The sequence below is a fragment of the Hypanus sabinus genome, chromosome 3 (assembly GCF_030144855.1).
Source record: "Hypanus sabinus isolate sHypSab1 chromosome 3, sHypSab1.hap1, whole genome shotgun sequence".
Classification (NCBI taxonomy): domain Eukaryota; kingdom Metazoa; phylum Chordata; class Chondrichthyes; order Myliobatiformes; family Dasyatidae; genus Hypanus; species Hypanus sabinus.
The window spans coordinates 141,297,036-141,315,774 of NC_082708.1; the positions used below are offsets into that span (position 1 = coordinate 141,297,036).

At 38.4% G+C, this 18,739-nt stretch overlaps 1 protein-coding gene across 4 annotated transcripts in view; it reads right to left on the reverse strand.

Annotated features, from left to right (window-relative positions):
• kiaa0232 (KIAA0232 ortholog) overlaps positions 1–18,097 on the reverse strand; it is a 133,869-nt gene extending 115,772 nt beyond the window's left edge. For 2 of the 4 annotated variants that reach the window (XM_059965244.1, XM_059965241.1), the window contains exon 1: positions 8,125–8,223. The gene's annotated coding sequence lies outside the window, so the exon portion shown is untranslated. Of the gene's footprint in view, positions 1–8,124; positions 8,224–17,972 lie in introns of those variants that run through there. The other 2 variants (XM_059965242.1, XM_059965243.1) reach the window with 2 other exon arrangements.
• Between the last annotated feature and the right edge of the window lie 642 nt (positions 18,098–18,739).

Genomic DNA, 18,739 nt, shown 5'->3' on the forward strand with positions numbered 1-18,739 from the left:
ACCTGGGGATGTGAACGGACAATAAACTGGACTAGTCAAAGAACACTGAGGCCATCTCTATTTCCTGAGGAGACTGAGGTCCTTTAACATCTGCTGGACAATGCTGAGGATGTTCTACGAGGCTGTGGTGGCCAGTGCTATCATGTTTGCTGTTGTGTGCTGGGGCAGCAGGCTGAGGGTAGCGGACACCAACAGAATCAACAAACTCATTTGTAAGGCCAGTGATGTTGTGAGGTTGGAACTGGACTCTCTGACTGGTGTCTGAAAAGAGGATGCTGGCCAAGTTGCATGCCATCTTGGACAATGACTCCCATCCACTCCATAATGTACTGGTTAGGCACAGGAGTACATTCAGCCAGAGACTCATTCCACCAAGAATAGGAAGTCATACGAAGTCATTCCTACCTGTGGCCATCAAATTTTACAACTCCTCCCTCGGAGTGTCAGACACCCTGAGCCAATAGGCTGGTCCTGGACTCATTTCCACTGGGCATGATTAACCTATTATTATTTAATTATTTATGGTTTTATATTGCTATATTTCTTCACTATTCTTGGTTGGTGCAGCTGTAACGAAACCCAATTTCCCTCGGGATCACTAAAGTATGTCTGTCTGTTTAAGATGCTTGGAAGTAGGTACAGAGATGTCAGGGGCAAGTTGTTTTTAAAAAAAAACACAAAATGTGGTGAGTGCGTGGAATGGGCTGCCAGCGATGGCAACAGAGGCAGATATGATAGGGTCTTTTAAGATTAAAGACTCCTGGACAGGTACGTGGAGCTCAGAAAAATAGAGAGCTATGGGTAACCCTAGGTAATTTCTAACTCAGCCTTGTGGGCTGGAGGGCCTGTACTGTGCTGTAGGTTTTCTATGTCTCTAAATATCATATACCTTCAATCTCAGAAATGATTTCATAACTGACAAACCTATGGTTAGGCCTCCCCAACTTGCTAAGCCATTTTGGGAGGTTGAGCCAGCGTGTTCTAAGGAAAGTATAGTCAATGGGCATTGTATCATCTGGTTTGCTCACCAATCAGCAGAAGATCTATCTGATTTTTAAACCACCAATGCTACCCAATTCTAAGTACAGCTGTAATATGTAACTACAGCTTTCAACAGTTTTTTTAAAAAAATGACAATTGCCTTGCCTGCATTCAATGAAGTCTGCTTCAAAAGTTGAGAAAATTGTTGAAGAAAATTATGCAGTCAGGAAAACAAAATGACCCTCCTTTTCTCTTTCAGAATATAGTTCCTGAAACTGATAACTGTTGAACCTAACAACTGCCAACACCAATGTCACAACATGGCAAATCTCAAGAAGGAACACAGGTAAAATGCTGGTGGAACGCAAGAGGCCAGGCAGCATCTATAGGAAGAAGTACAGTCAACATTTCAGGCTGAGACCCTTCGTCCTAGATCTCGGCCTGAAACGTCGACTGTACTTCTTTCTATACATGATACCTGGTCTGCTGCATTCCAGAAGCATTTTGTATATGTTGCTTGAATTTCCAGCATCTGCAGGTTTCGTGTTTGCAGTTTTAAAATCTCAATAAGGAACTTGCTATATTGCCTTAAAAGACCTCAGCATCTTTCAATCAGTGTTTCAGGTTGCACCATTACAATTACAACTTTCATCTGAACCCCTAGTGCAAAATATTAAGTGTACTTTCACAAGCTACTTCTGCATAAAGGAAGCAGCCCTAAAGTGGAAATTTTACCTTGTTGCATGGCATTTACAATCAATTCAATTTTGAGCAAACTGCAAGCAGATAGCTATCTAGGTAATGAACCGGCTCTTCCCGTTAAAAGGCTGACAGCTGAGGATAGACTTGCCATCTTCCCAGATAGGCAGTCCTAGAATGACATAAAAGATGACACTGCCATCAATAGAGAAAAAAAATGAAACACGTCAAAGTAAAAACTGAAAGTCAAAGTTGTGTTTGTCATATGCAAAATCATGTTTCACAAGTGAAATGCAAACATACAGCAGCATCACAAGCACATAGCATCACAGAACATAGACCTATACAGTACAGTACAGACGCCTTGGCCCAAGTTGTACAAACAGGCCGATCTATACAAGTGACAAGTAGGACAAGAATTAAAAATTATACTCAATTTTTGCAAGAAAACACAATAGAACAGAAAAATTAAGCCCACTTTAGTGCAAAGAGGTCAAAATATTCATTCTGCTGCACAGCTTTTGTACCTCCTACCCAATGATAGCTGTAAAAGATAGCATGGTCCAGGTTGTGGGGATCGTTGATGATAGGTTTGGCCTTCTTGAGGCATCACCTCCTCCATATACTACCGAGCATGGGGAAGGACTTGTCTGTGAGCAGTACCAGACCATGTTGCAACCAATCAGGATACTTTCAACTCCATCTCCCTCTGGTGCTCCTCTCCCCCTTTCTTTCTCCCTAGGCCTCCCTTCCCATGATCCTTTCCCTTCTCTAGCTCTGTATCCCTTTTGCCAATCACCTTTCTGGCTCTCAGCTTTTCCCCACCTCCTCCGGTCTTCTATCATTTCTCATTTTCCCCTCCCCCTCCTACTTTCAAAACTCTTACCATCTTTCCTTTCAGTTAGTCCTGACGAAGCGTCGACAGCGCTTCTCCCTATAGATGCTGCCTGGCCTGGTGCATTCCACCAGCATTTTGTGTGTGTTGTTTGAATTTCCAGCATCTGCAGATTTCCATGTGTTTACTTTCAACAGTACATGTGAAGAAGTTCATTAGAGTAAGAACGCTGAAGAGCTTTTCTCATAATTACACTTCACATACTGGTCCCAGGACAATCTATGCAGTATGTTAACATCCAGGAATTTAAAGCTGCTAACCCTCCCCTCTACCATTTCCACATTATAAACTGCCTCATGTTCGCATCCTGCCCCTTCCTTCAGTCAAAAAATCAGCTCTTTAGTTTTGCTGACTTCCAAGTCAGTGTTGACCATCCAGCACCAATTCAGAGTAATTCATTTCTAATCCTATATTTTTCTCCATGTAATCCCACTATCACTCCTCAAATTCCGCCAATCCCAAGATATTCATTCTATACATACATCAAGAGCATGAGGATAACCAGAGAGGGGGTAGGACCACTGAAGGATAAAGGGGGAACATTTACTTGGGTGTGAAGGGTCTGGTTGAGGTCCTTAATGAGTACATTACATCAGTATTTACCAAGGAGAAGGGCGTGCAGAATAAGAAGATCTATGTCAAACTTATTAATATGCTAGGACATTTCGGGGTAAAGGCAGAGGTAGTGGTGGGTCTCTGAAGAGTATTAAGGTGGATGTCCCCATATACACTGAAGGGGTATAATCCAGGTTATTGAGAAAATCATGAGATGAGATTTCTGGGACCATGACCAATATTTTTGTGTCTACTCTAGCCACAGGCCAGCTCCCAGAGGACTGGCAAATAATTAATGATGTTCCATTATTTAAGGCAGCAACCAGGGATAATCCTGGAAACCATAGACCAATGAGTCTCATGCAAATTACTGGACAGAATCCTTAGAAATAGGATATATGGGCATTTGGATGACCATGGTCCAATTTAGAAGCTTTGTGTGGGGTAAGTTGTGCTTTACTAATTTGAGTTTTTTGACAAGGTGATAAGGGAGACGGATGAAGGTAGAGCTGTGGATGTTGTCTACATGACAAACACCTTACTAAAATCCATATAGATAAGGTCCCTTGTGGGAAGCTCATCCAAAAGATGAAGCATTGAGTCCATGGCGAATTGACCAGTTGGATTTAGAACTGGTTTGCCCATGGAAGACAGAGGGTAGAGGTCAATGGGATTTATTCTAGCTGGAGGTCTATGATTAGCAATGTTCCACAGGGATCTGTACTGGGACCTCTGCTGTTGTGACATCTATAAATGACTTGGATGAAAAATACAGCCAAACAGATCAGTTGCAACTATGGGTGGAAAATTGGCAGACAGAGTTGAACCCCTCGAAATGTGAAATGTCGCTGCTTGGTAGGTCAAATGTAAAGGAACAGTACACTGAAGGGCAAGATGATTAACAGTGTTGATGTGCAGAGAGATCTTGGGGTCCAAGTTCATTGCTTGCTCTGAATGGCTACACAGATTGATCAGGTAGTTAAGAAAGCATATGGCATGCTTGCCTTCAATAGTCAAGGCACTGAGTTCAAATCATTGTTCCACAGAAAGTGAATTGAAATTGACCTTTTGTGAAAAACGGTTTGCAAAACAGAGCACTTCTATGCCCTCTCTCTTATGTGCAACCCTGCCACTAACATCTACACTGCAACTCTATAACTTCCTATACAATTAGACTAATATCTACAGATCAGATTCAGATTTATTTTTACCAAATGTACATTTAAAACAAACAGTGAAATGTACCATTTGCATTAACAACCAAGGATGTGTTAGGGCAGCCCACAATGGTCACCACACAAGTGCAATAATTATCAAAAGACTAGAGCTGCAAAACAAACAATTTTGACAAATGCATATTTAAAATCCCTCCTATTATAAAACCTGTACAAAACTTCAAAGCACTATGATTATTTCCTGCTCTGTGGGTAAACAAAAGGCTTTGTGGTCTCCATCACAGCCACAAGTCTTCTGGAAATAGTACTCAGCTTTACTATTTACTTAAGTTCATCTTATTTACATCTAAAATTGGAATTCATGAAATAATTTAACAAATTTCCTATTTGTTATGAATCTGTATTTCAACTGATACCCCAAATTATAAAAGTAACATCATTTCATCTTGAATAAATAAAGAATCATGATAAAATGATGTGAGTTTTATAATTTGGGATATCACTTGAAATACAGATTCATAACAAATGGTAGGAAATTTGTTAAATTACAGTACATCATTTTATCATGATTCTTTATTTATTCTAGCTGGCTGGTGGCGTAGTGGCATCAGCGCTGGACTTTGGGGCGAAAGGTCCCAAGTTCAAATCCAGCCGGCTCCCATTAAGAGCTGGTGATCTCTTAAAAAAAAACCTCACTCGGCAGAAGGCAATGGCAAACCACTGCTGTAACTTGCCTAGTACGTGATTTCCCAATATGTCAGAGTAGTACGGAAGGAAATCGTCTGCTACCTGGAATAATATTTACAATATAATATTTATTCACTAATTTACTGTGAATTATTTCTCGTTGCAATTTATGAGGATATTTAGACAATGTGATTTGTTTCACAATGATATTTAAAGTTATTTGCTTTGCAGTGAGTGAATGATGCTCTGCAGCAATAGCGTGATGCTCTTTTCACTGCAGTTTGCCATCTTTAACAGTAAATGTAAAATCTTATCATTCTGGCTTAAAATTAAAGACAGGCTACTAATGTAGTAGATTCTGGTAAATTGGGACAGATCAGAACCAGTACATTTTGGCCCGATTAAGGAGCTGCCCCAATTAGTCGGTTTCATATAGATTAAATAAAAGGAATAAAAAAAAGCCAAAATAGACTGAGTAACAAATTATGTAGTTAATTGAAATTAGAACATTCAGACTACTACCAATAGTACTACAGTATTATAAAACAGTATTAGTTCCTACTAGTTATCAAGAGGACTTCATTCAGTGTAAACAATTGAGCAAAACAAGTGCAGGCACCAAGTGCAATAATAGTATCATACAATTGTATCCTCCAAATCTTCATTTTCATTATAACTTTCAAGATGACTGTTGACACCTTCAAATTATTCATAGTTCCTAACTTAAAGTAGTGAAATAGTTTCACTCCAGCCGTCTCCAGCATTACCATGCCTGAATGTTTGAAAGCACAGAGAGCAAAACAGTTCAGTATTGTCTTACTGTTTATTTCTCGCTATCAGCGACAAAAACTACTACTTTTTGAATACAAATACATGCAACTGATGCTATTTAAAAACTGTTTGCTTTAAGCACAGTGCGAGATCCAATGGCCTCACAAGTGCTCATGATTGACACTCGATAAAAGTTGTTTGGCAATGGTCTCCTACCCCAATTAAGCAGCTGAGTGTCCCAAATAATCAAAGGGAATCCAGCAATTTTCTATATTAGTTTTTGTTATTTAAGAGTTATCCCCCCCCAAAAAAAACCCAGCTGACCCAATTAACCGGAGTCTCCTTACTACACTAGTAACCTATGAACAGACCACATCGGCTACATTACACAGGTTGTTGTTGTGCAATGTAGAAATATTCTTCAGGAAAATTTCAGACATACCATAAATATGCAACAAAGTCAGATTGCCAGCACCTGACCTCATTGACCCTTGATCTTTTACTACACAATTTTTCATGAACTGTTATTTGATAGAACACATGTGCTTGACATCATAGCCCTATATGTATTGGACAGCAGTACACAAGATAAGTTTGTTTGCCATGTTCTCAGTCCTGTTTCTTGAACTGCAAAAACCACATGAAGCTTTAAATAAATGAACATTCTGTGACCAATACGTGCATTTTTAGATTAAGTTGGCAATCTCCAGAGTGTAGTACGGTAAAGTAAAATTGCAACAAAGGTGAGTTCCCTTGAAATAATGCTGCATACTCTTTCCACCTACGATCCCTAAATGAGGACTGATTCATGAACCTCTGGTTTCTTTCTCCTGTAACCAATAATTAGGTCTTTGGTTTTGCTGTCAGAGTGAGAAGTTGTTGTAGTACAATTCAACCAGATTTTCAATATCCCTCCTACAATTTGCACTTTTATTATTTTTTTTTAAATGGTTTTTCCACTTGTTCACCGCAACTTTATCCTACTGGAGGCATCACCCCCTTCCCTACTTGTGCTGCAGCTTAATAAGCTTCTTCTCTCCTTCCCAATTCTGGCAAAGGGTCTTCAACTTGAAAATGTTAACTGTTTCTCTTCTCAGGATGACCTGCTGAGTATTTGCAGTGTATCTTTTCTTTATTTTAGATTTCTAGCATCTGCAGTTTATTTTCAGTTACTTATTTTACCACCTGAATGACCAAAAGCTGAAACACGAGGATAGAGTCTAGCAAAACAGAACACGATCAAATCTGAACCAGGAGAACTGCAAAATGTATTGGGGTGGCAAACCTTGTTGACTGTATAACCAAATTGTCGATAAGCTTCAAAAAAGCTTCTCTTGCAAGCCATTTGAGTAGAGATTATCACCAATTAATGAATTAGTAACAATAACTATGGACTTAAGGAAAAATGTCCCTGCTTAATTACATGAATTATTGGTTTTACTATTAATAAATGCATGAGAAAGATTGAAATAAATGAAGCATTAAAAAAAGTTAATATTGCTACTAATAATCCTTTAAAAATACCACTGAACAATAGCATTATTTCTAAATAGTATTGCTTTTGTAACCATTTACTATCCACATTCTAATGTGTACAGCCAGTCTGCAAGTATTTTAAAAGGGATCATCCAATGTCACAAGTTTTCACACCTATCTAGCTGGCGCCAAACCAGTGCGAAAGTTTCTTATGGAAACATCTCACTGTTCTCGGGTTGTAAAAATTCATTCACTGCTTCAGCTGGCAATAAAGATAATCATTATGCATATTATTAGGCATGTGATTTGTGGAATCAAAGAGTAGCACTGCTTGTGGCATGCCAACAAATTTTCTGCACGTGCTAACTTCCCACTTCCAATGCTTTTTAAAAAGTAAATAAATACATAGGAATAACAATGAGAAAATTCAAAGAACTTTAACAACAATACAAATAACCTGCAATAAAATTTTACAAATTGTTTACAGTCGGCCCTCCTATCTGCTCTGATTGATTCGACACCCCCCACCTCCCCCCGCGGATACCAAAAAAAACGGATGCTAAAGTCAGTGGACTTTAGGACCTGGGGGAGTTCCAGATATTATTTAACATGCTTCACTGCGGTGGACTTTAGGACCCGATGGAGCTCGGGACCCGTCATCTGCAGTGTTTCTGTTCGGAAAATGATCGTGATTGAAAATAAAGTGGAAATAATAAAGCAATTTTTTTTCCGATTCCTGATCCACAGTAACCTATGCATATCCTCCCATATACTTCAAATCATCTCTAGATTACTTATAATACCTAATACAACATAAATGCTATGTAAATAGTTGTTATACTGTATTGTTTAGGGAATAATGACAAGAAAAAAAAAAGTCCATACATGCTCAAACAACAAGTGCTGGAGAGAGAACTTCTGGGTTTTCCTCATCCGCGGTTGGTTGAATCCGTACATGCAGAACCCGCAGATAAGGAGGGCCGGCTGTATACAAAGAATCAAACAGTGTGATCATTTTGATCTATTGCATCCTGGCAATAGTGATTTTAAGGTACAAAATAGCAGTATCCGGGTGATCACAAACAAGGTTTTATTTTATGCATAAACAAACAATGTGATCTCAAATAATGAAGCATTACATCACAGAAAAAAACTTGGATTAATATATTCCTTGTCATATCTTTCAAATCGACCAAAATACCTCACAGCAAGAACATATTTAAAGTCCATCACAGATGATATGTAGGAAAATATGGTACCATTTTAGGTTTGTGGCTTCACAGGAAATAATGGGAAATATTAACAGAAAATGGTGTTTTATCGACAATGGCTGAAAAATATGTTTTAGCTAGGTAGGACTGTGGCAGAAATTCCTAATTTCAAACAGTGAAATAGACTGTTTACACTACAAAGACCAATATGGTTAGCTTACATTTCATCACATACAATAAAACATTTCCTCAGTAATGCCATTACTTGTCAAAATATTATTTGCTAATTCAAAATCTACTACAGAAGCAAGCAAAGTATCAACTTGGAGGGCAGAAAAATGACAGAAGTTGAACCAGTGCATTCAGTACACAAGGAAAAATAATTATGGGGTAAAAAGTCATAAAATTCTCCAAACTCAACACTCAAAACAATCTCGAGGATACCTACCTCTTGTAAACAATTATTTCTACCGCAATCATATGCATATTGAACCATTTGAGTATCTCTGCCAACATCAATTACATTGGCTTAAACTTCAACAAAAGTACAGAATACTTTGCTCGTAAGTATTTAAGAACCTTCCTTGATAAATCTATGCACTGTTAAAGTACAATGATTATATCCAAGACTGAGCCATACTGACGCTACTTTGGTTAACTGACTCCTCAACTTTCTTGTTCCTTCCCCACTCTGCATACAATCACATTTAGAATCCTTTAAGACCTGCCTGTTAGAGGATCTGCTCCTACTTCTCATCGAAATTTGCCTTGTGGCAATGTCATTTGAAAACAAGTTTCTAAATACGAACTGAGTGCAGTCAGTTCTTCCTTTGCATGAAATCCCTAATTCCACCTGGTTTTGTGTGCATTCTCAGGTTATTCCTCCCTTAAGAATCCTCAAGAAAATAAAAAACTATCTTAAACTCTTTAATTTATTCAACACAGATTCTGCAGATGCTGGAAACCAGAGCAACACACACAAAATGCTAGAAGAACTCATCAACTATTTCTTCCTTTTGCTCAATGGTAATTTATGCCTAATGACACAGATATGAAAAAAGTTAGTTGTCATAAGAAAACTAAACCATTCTTTTAATTTATTTTCTTTTATTTCACTATCTATTTATTCCAAATCAGAATCAGGTTTATTATCAATACCTATGTAGTAAAATTTCTTGCATTGTGCTACTGCAAATCAAGACATAAAAGTTACAAAAACAAATAAATTGTGCAAAAAACACAAATACTGAGGTGACAGACTATTCAGAACTCAAATGGCGGAGGAGGAAAAAGCTAATCAGAAGATCTTGTGTATGGTTCTTCGGGCTCCTTTACTTCCTCCCTGATGGTAGTAAAACAAAGTAGTTATGCCCTTTAATGATGGATGCCACCTTGAGGTGTCCTCAACAGCAGGGAGTGTTGCACTGTGATGAAACTCTGAGTCTACAACACTCTCCAGCCTCTTGTGATCTTGCACACTAAAGCCTCCATACCAGGCTGTGAATCAACCTGTCAGAATATTCTCCACCATAAATCTGAAGAAGTTTTCAAGAGTCCTTGATGATATACCAAAGCTCCTGAAACTCCTAATAAAGCCACCTCCATGCCTTCTTTGAAAATTGTGCTGGGTCCAGGTTTTTGCTTGTGCAAGAGCTAATTCTTGCCATGATGAACTTCTCAAAGTATTTATCACAGTGGATGCAAGTGCTACTGGTAGATAGTCATCGAGGCTGCTGACCCTGCTGTGGGCACTGGCATGATTCGATGCCCTTTTAAAGTTGGTGGGAACATCTGACTGAGAGGTCGAAGATGTCCTTGAACACTAGTCAGATGATCAATCAGCTTGATCAAATAAAAATTCCACTTCAGCTAATGCTTTATTTGAACCAGCCCTTCACTCTTTTGGAACTCAAATTAAAGTTATGTTCTTTCTTCAGCAATTTACGAACTAGTACAGATGTGGGGGAAGGGCAATTATTTAACTCAATGTTGACCTTCACACCTTTTCAAGCAACTTGTTCATATTACAAAGGCACATTACAAAAGCTACTATAGCTATATAAAAAGGAACAGATCAGTGAGGGCAAAAATGGGTCCCTTACAAATGGAGAAAGAAGTGATAACAGGGAATAGGTAAATGTCAGAAGAATCAAAGAAATATTTGTGCCATTCTTTGTGGAATAATATACTTCAAATGCCTTGCTTTCACTGTTTGCATAATGTTTTCTCTATTTCTTTGAGGATTCTGTATGCTATTCACAACTTTCTTGCTCTCTTTTCATTGAATCACCACCAAATCTGGATATGATACACTCAGCTTCTTCATCCAAGTCATCAAAAGAGATTGTAAATAAGCAAGGTCCCAGCACTGACTGTACTGGCAGCCCACAAAATAAAAATGTCAGGCTACACTCTATATTTTCTGCTTTCCCTGTTCCTGGAAGATGGATATTCATGGTCTTCCAAACAAACTGTGACTATTCCATAATCCAGGGAATATTGCAAGATCTCAACCAATAAATCTATCATCTCTTCTGCCACTCGTTTAAGAAACTTCGATTCAGATTGCAAGAAATTAGGAATATATTGTCCTTGAGTCCTCCTGGTCTACATAGTGTATCATCTGATATACCCATTATCAGCCCTCAATCCCCTGCAGTTTGCTTACCAGCAGCACATTGGAGTCAATGATGCTTTCATCTATCTGTTGAACACAGCCCACTCCGACTTGGACAAGCAGAGCAGCACTGACTGCAAGGATTATGTTTTTTTGATATCTCAAATGCCTTCAATACCATACAGTCCTCATTGCTGGAGGAAAGCTCCATTCAATACAGATTGGTGCTTCCATTGTATCCTGAATAATGGACTACCTGACTGGCAGACCAGTTTGTGTGGCTTCAGAGTTGCAGGGCAGACACTGCTAAAAGCAGCACTGGGGCCTCACAGGGGAATGTAGTGGTTCCCTTCCTGTTTACCTCGGACTTGAGATACAACACTGAGTCGTGTCCTCTGCAGAAATTCTCTGATGACTCTGCAATAGTTGGGTGTATAAAAGGAGGACTGGAGGATGAATATAGGGTCTCCTTGATGGAGGACTTTGGCAAATGGTGCAAGTTGAATAATCTGCAGCTCAACATCAGTCAGACAAAGGAGATGGTGATGGACTTGAGGAAGACCAAGGAAAACAACTGCACTGCTCCCTGTTACTTTTGATGTCGAGGACGTGGATGTGGCTTAATAAGGACCTATATGTACCTAGATGACAGACGAGTGGAGAACGAACACAGTGGTTGTGTACACGCCAGGCCAGAATCTCCTCTACTCCCTGAAGAGATTGAGGCCCCACAGAGTACGCATACCTCTCCATCATATGTTCTAACAGTCTACTGTCGCCAGTATAAAATTCTATATGGTGGTGTGAGGAAGGAATGGCATCTACACAGGTAATGCCAACAGACTCAATAAACTGATTGGAAAGGCTGGCTCTGTTATAGAGGTCAAACTCCACGCACTGGAGCCTGTGGTAGAACAAAGGATCCTACGGAAACCTTGGCAATTCTGAACAATGTTTCTCACCCTCTGTGTGCTATCTTGGCTGACACACACAGCAGCACTTAACACAGACCAACAACTGCTCTGTTCCAAAGAGCACCATGAGGTCATTCTTACCCTCGGCCATTAAGCTCTATAATGAGTCAACCTATAGCCGGGGAAATAATAATTTCCCCCCCCCCCCATCAGACTGATTGAGGTAACTTATTTTTTCTTTCTTAATTCTCTTCTAATATTTGTATATCTGTGCACTTCTAATGCTATTGTGACACTAATTTCTTTTGGGATCAATATCTATACCTATCTCTAGATTAAGTAGTTGTTTTAAATTCTTTCCTCATTTTTGCCCCTGAAATATCTTGCTATTCTTGTGAAGCTAAATATATTTGCTCGAAGTCTCTCTAATATTTGATTTATAATAATCAGTTCTCCAGTCTGAACTTCTTAGGAACTTCATTACTTTTTCCTGTTAACAAACTTCCAAATTTCATAATTTATTCTTTCCATCCACTGCTTTTTTAAAATTTATTTTCCCAATCTTCTGGATGATCACTGGTTATCACAACATTGCACACTTTTCAATTTGATAGCACTTATAATTGCCTTGCTTATCGAAGTTTAGATTATTTTTCTAGGAATTATTCTAGGAATATATTCTAGGAATAATGATTCATAGTGGAATCTCATTTGGATAGGGTGGTGAAGAAAGCTTTTGGTATGCTGATCTTTATAAATCAGAGCATTGAGTATAGGAGTTGGGATGTAATGTTAAAATTGTACAAGGCATTGGTGAGACCAAATTTGGAGTATTGTGTACAGTTCTGGTCACCGAATTATAGAAAAGATGTCAACAAAATAGAGACAGTACAGAGAAGGCTTACTAGAATGTTACCTGGGTTTCAGCACCTAAGTTACAGCGAAAGGTTGAACAAGTTCAGTCTGTATTTTTTGGAGCGTAGAAGGTTGAGGGGGGGACTTGATAGAGGCACTTAAAATTATGAGGGAGATAGATAGAGTTGACGTGGATAGGATTTTTCCATTGAGAGTAGGGGAGATTTAAACAAGAGGACATAAGTTGAGAGATAAGGGGCAAAAGTTTAGGGGTAACACGAGGGGGAACTTCTTTACTAAGAGAGTGGTAGCTGTGTGGAACGAGCTTCCAGTAGAAGTGGTAGAAACAGGTTCAGTATTGTCATTTAAAGTAAAATCGGATAGGTATATGGATAGGAAAGGAATGGAGGGTTATGGGCTGAGTGCAGGTCAGTGGGACTAGGTGAGAGTAAGAATTCGGCACGGACTAGAAGGGCTGAGATGGCCTGTTTCCGTGCTGTAATTGTTATATGGTTATTTTTCAATGGAGTCCTTATTTTTGAATGGACTATTTGTTCATTTTGATAAAACTTAAATTTCAACCACTGTATCTATAATATCTACATATTAATTTACGTTGATTTCTGCTTAAGATGCCATTTTATGTGCAGAACAAGATTTGACCATTATGACCATTACAGGGTCCATTAGGATTTTGTGTATGATAAATAAACCAACTTTGGAGCTATACTAAGAAATTCATATTGTTTGAACATGAAACTTAAATGGCTGTTAAACTAGGGAATAATGACTGGCAGAGAAAGAGAAGAATAAACACACATAGGACAAACATGTCAAAATGATAAGCAAAATGTTAATTGCAGAGATATTGCTGCAAACCGACTAAATAGTTGAGAGCATGAAAGTGCAAGACAGTAGAAGTTTTACCTTGGGATACAATGATCAAGTCAAATTTCAAAGTACATTGATGTATACCATACACAACCTTGAAATTTGTCTTTTTGCTGACAGCTACAAAACACTTTAGAACTCATTTAAAGAAACCCCAAGAATATCAGACATGCAAAATAAAAGAACAAATTAAGCAAACAGCAAAAAGTGAATAAATAACATGCAAAACATTAAACATTTAACCATGGAGTTCCCAAAAGCGAATACACAGCCACAAGCCACCGAGGCAAATAAAGCCAGTACAGGTGCCAACACCCACGGCCACCAAGTCAGTCAGTTCAGCACTGTGTCAATGGCTTCAGACCACAGTCACAGATCATTGATGCGTTTTAATGAAATTGTGCAAATAATAAAGCATGCTCAACATCAAGGACATTAAACATCATCTTCAACAGAAAGTGAGTCCTCAGCCACAAGCAGCTGTGGTGATCAAACCTTGCAACATGGGACCCAAGACTCATGCACTTTCTGCCACAGCAGCAAGAGGTAGATCAGTCAAACCCAGGCAAACAGCACTGAACACCCATTAATTTTCCACTCTCATCCTCGTCGATTTTAATCTGGCTTGCCGATTTAATTGGTGCAGAGCCGAACACAGGTTCATATTCCGTCATTATAGCTAGAAGCGCCAGATTGTATTTTTGGGCTGACTGAACAATCTTAAATGGAGGAATAAAAGGAAACCAAGGAATTGGGAGGATTAAGGTTACTAAAATGAGGATTAATTTGCTCTTTCAGGTAATTGAAACCAGGAATCTGGAGAAGTTATTCGAGAATAGCAAGAATAAAAATAGGAATCTTTCGGAAGTCATAGAGGCAATGAATATAAAAGAGAGCAGATTAAATGCATTAAAATCCAAGTTTCTGAAGATGGGAAATCATGGGCTGCAAGATCTGATAATGAATATCTCAGAACAAAATGAGCCCAGGACAGAAGATGGGAAAAACTAGGGTGGTATGCAATCTGAAGTCCAAAATTGGAAGGGCTGAAAGATGTGTGGTACTCTAAAAGGTGAGAGGGATGTTTGTTTCAAATTACAAAACTGACAGAAGGTATAGTCAGCTGCAGATGTTATAGTAAGAGGTAAGATACCACTACCTGAGAACCAAGTTTCAATGACGCCCTAACATTACTGCAACCATGATGATAGTGTATCTTAATTTTAACATGATTCCCCAAACAACTTCAGTAAACATTATAAACACTTCTGTATAATAATTATATATTTAAAATTTATAATATGTACAAGTCTTCACTAAACTACATGTCAAGCATCTATTGGTTTTGTTTTACTTTAATACTTGAAATACTCTCAGAAGGCAAGTATTCCTTTGTTTCAGTCCCAATGAAAGGTAATCAACCTGAAAAGTTAACTGCTTATCTCTCTATATATGCTGCCTAATCTGCAGAGTATAATTTGAGAATTTTCAGTTTTGTCACAATTCCAGCATCTGCTGTTTCTTGCTTTCTATTCCTTTTCATGCATTGTTTCAGTCTATATTTCAGTAGTTATGTAATTTATAATTCTCATTCTTATGTTTAATTACTTTTCTTAATATTCTAGAACCAAAGAAGTTTCTTCCTCCGAACCGAATACACTCAGTCTTTAAAGCCTCAGCACACTATAACATAATTTTCTGTTTTTCATTGCTTTGAAGTTAATTTTTTTTTAAAAAACTGAGCTTTATCTTATCAAACACAATTGAAAAGCAGATCCAAGAAACAAATTTGTTGTCGATGGGCACGAATTCTGAGATAGAATATCAAACCAGGAATACACTTTGCATGTACCAAGTTAAAGAATCTGAAAAGTGTTAAGTTATAAGAATCTCTCCACCATACCTGTTACTTTAGTTTTATAAAACATTCTATTAAACAAGTCATAAACTATAATTATTTCCTCTAATAGCTCATTCCAGCAACATTGTTTAAGTCAAACTGAAACAAAAATGATGTTTCCTAGATTCAATAAAAATACAACTATAAACTTATTGCAGTTCCCTATTTACAAAGATTTGCAATTATATGTAGCTCATTTGTTCTGAAACACAACATACATGAAATACATGGAACTTGACACATTTTAATAAAGAAATTATCCATGAAGATTCACCTCTGACTAGCCATCAAACAAATATTTCCATACAACCTCTGCTAAGTCTTCTTCACATAGAAATAATTGTGTTCCTTAAAAGTCAAAACAAAGTGCAAATTAATTATTTTCATTTGGCCTACTTTGTAATTTCTACCATTAACCCAAGTGTTAAGATTCAAGTATGTTCAAAAAAAATAGCAAGATCATCTTGGATTCATTTATTTTTCCAAAAGAAACTGAATAGATAAATATATTGGTACGTACATCGTAGATGCCATGTAAAACAACCAGCAAAATAAACTTGTAACAAATTAGCTTAGCTTACGTCAAATACAGTGTATGAAAATATATATCTAAACGAAAACCATTAATGTTCCTTTAATAAATTATCCAAAAAATTCATGCAGATAGTTCCAAGACAAGCTCCGCAACGTTGCTGGCAACTCCCACATATTTCCCATCAACTGCAGTGCTGATGACAAAATGACGCTGTACACACAAATGTGCTTTGGGCAATTGAACACCACAAATAAAACCTGCAAAACCCAAATTAAAACAAATCTGCTGATAAAATTCTACCCTATAGTTAAACTTCTGGTCCACTACTGCAATGCTTCAACCACTTATGAATGTCAACCCTTAATCTGTGGTTTTATCTTTAATATATAGCCTTCCTCCCCCCGTAACAGCTTGAAATTTATTCCAGCAAGTCCAGGCGAATGAAACCATAAGCAAAATCATCCTGGCAAGATCAGGTGTAATATTTCATATACGGGGTTGTTTATAAGTGCAAGAAAATTCTGCCAATCGACTTCATACACCTATATTCAAACACAGCATCCTTCCCAAGTAGCTGTTATCAGCCCTCTACCAGTTCAGTGCTCTCTATCGGAAATAATTATTCTAGAGTATATTGATTTTAAAAGAGACGAGTTTACACATCGAAACAGATGTCACCACCATACTTCGCAAACGTAGTTGCAATTTAGCCACAAGCCTTCAGTCACTAAAGAGCGAGTGGTTTTGCATAGTTTCTGTAATTCCGCCAACCACGCCCCGGTCCCAGTACGTTCAATGGCAAAGCATGTAAAAGATAGAACTATCATCCATTTAATATTCTTACAAATGGCGCATATAACTAGAACTAACATGTACGATCGATTTTTTTCACTCAACATTAAAATGTTATTGACACTTGGATTTTTGATTACCATTCATCTTCCACACGATTACGACTTTTATATTTTAAAAAAAAATCAAAGTTAAATGAAGGTTGGCCTGAACGATCTAATTTCGTATAAACCCCTACATCGCAAATTGATTCAGAAGTTAAACCTAAACGTTTCATTTAAGAGTTATGTTATAACAGTAAAATTAATCGGACGACGATTGCAGTGCAGAATTAGCATGGATCATGATCTACATCAAATAAGATTTATGGAGGCTTAAAATAAAATAATATGACCACGGCTATAGCCCGAGTCACAAGGTTGCATCCTATACCTGAAAACGCTAGGTTAGGATGAATCATTTTAAAGCTGGGGTATCAAAATAATGCCCCCGTATTTAATTGAAATAAATGATAACGGGATCATTCTTAATACAGTACTGATTAAAAGCCTCACGTCTGAAATCTAAACTATTGTTTAGGATAACAAAATCTCACTCTTCTCAGAATGACAACCAACTTTGCATCAGGTGGACCCAAAACCAAAATCTTACTCCGTTTCGACATACCTTTCTTACTCAATCGCAAAAGGGGGTAGAGAAATTCAAGTTTTCTCATCTTTAGTTTTAATTTGGGTTACACGGATAAATTTGGCGGCCAAGTGGCAGAGCAATTATAAAGTGAGAGAAGTAATACGGACAGAAAAATAATTATCGTAACCAAAACATCATAATGTTTGAATCAAAAAGTCACACAAAGCAGTTTACTAAATACCGTTCAAAATCCAAGAGATCGTTGGAAATGCGCAGAAACGAATGCACCAAAAAGCATGCAACCCGTTTTTGAACTTGACCTTTAGCTCAACTTATACGACAAACTATAAAAGAGGCTATTTCGAAGAATTATTCATGCAGTTCTTACACGAGCATTCACAGAAGGCGGGAGAGCTAGTACAATCAATTCAATATTTACATGGAATGAGGTGAACGATTGAAATCGATCTGATTCCTCTTGCCCCCCACCATTCCCCGCCTCTTGCTTCTCCCTGTGACCACTCCACCTAACCTGACCAGAAGGCAGCGCCTACTCCCTCACCACTGGATGAAACCCGCCAGCAACGCCCTGACGCAGCAGGTCAGAGTTCCAGCCCACTTTCCCACTTGCCAACGTCCCCGTCAATCATTTACGTCACAATAGTTAAGGCGGACATCAAGTCAGGTTGCCGTGAATTCGGAGGCTCGAAGGTTTAAGGACAAACTAGCGAGGGGAGGGTGGAAGAGAGGGAGGGAGATGATGAAATATATGCACTTGCCCTTATTCCAAACCAAATCACTTATTGACAATTTAAAAGAGAAGGCGCTCGCGTTCATAAATGATGCCCGTTTGGAAAAGGGGGAGGGGGAATTAAATCAAACGCTGCGGAGCTGTCACTCTGAATAAGACGATGGTTGTTTTTTGAATTTTAAACTGTTCCCCATTCTGACGCAGCTCGAGGGCGCCGGCTGACATTTAAAAAACACGCACACACACACACACACCCGGCGCTTTGTACAAGCCGGTTACCAGCTAGCATTCACACACACCAGCCAGGGCCCCCGCCCCCTCTTTCTGCTCCTCGTTCCCCATTGCTTAAAACGGCGGCAAGCGTGTCACCACGAAAGACGCACAACAGATGAGCCGGTAAAAAG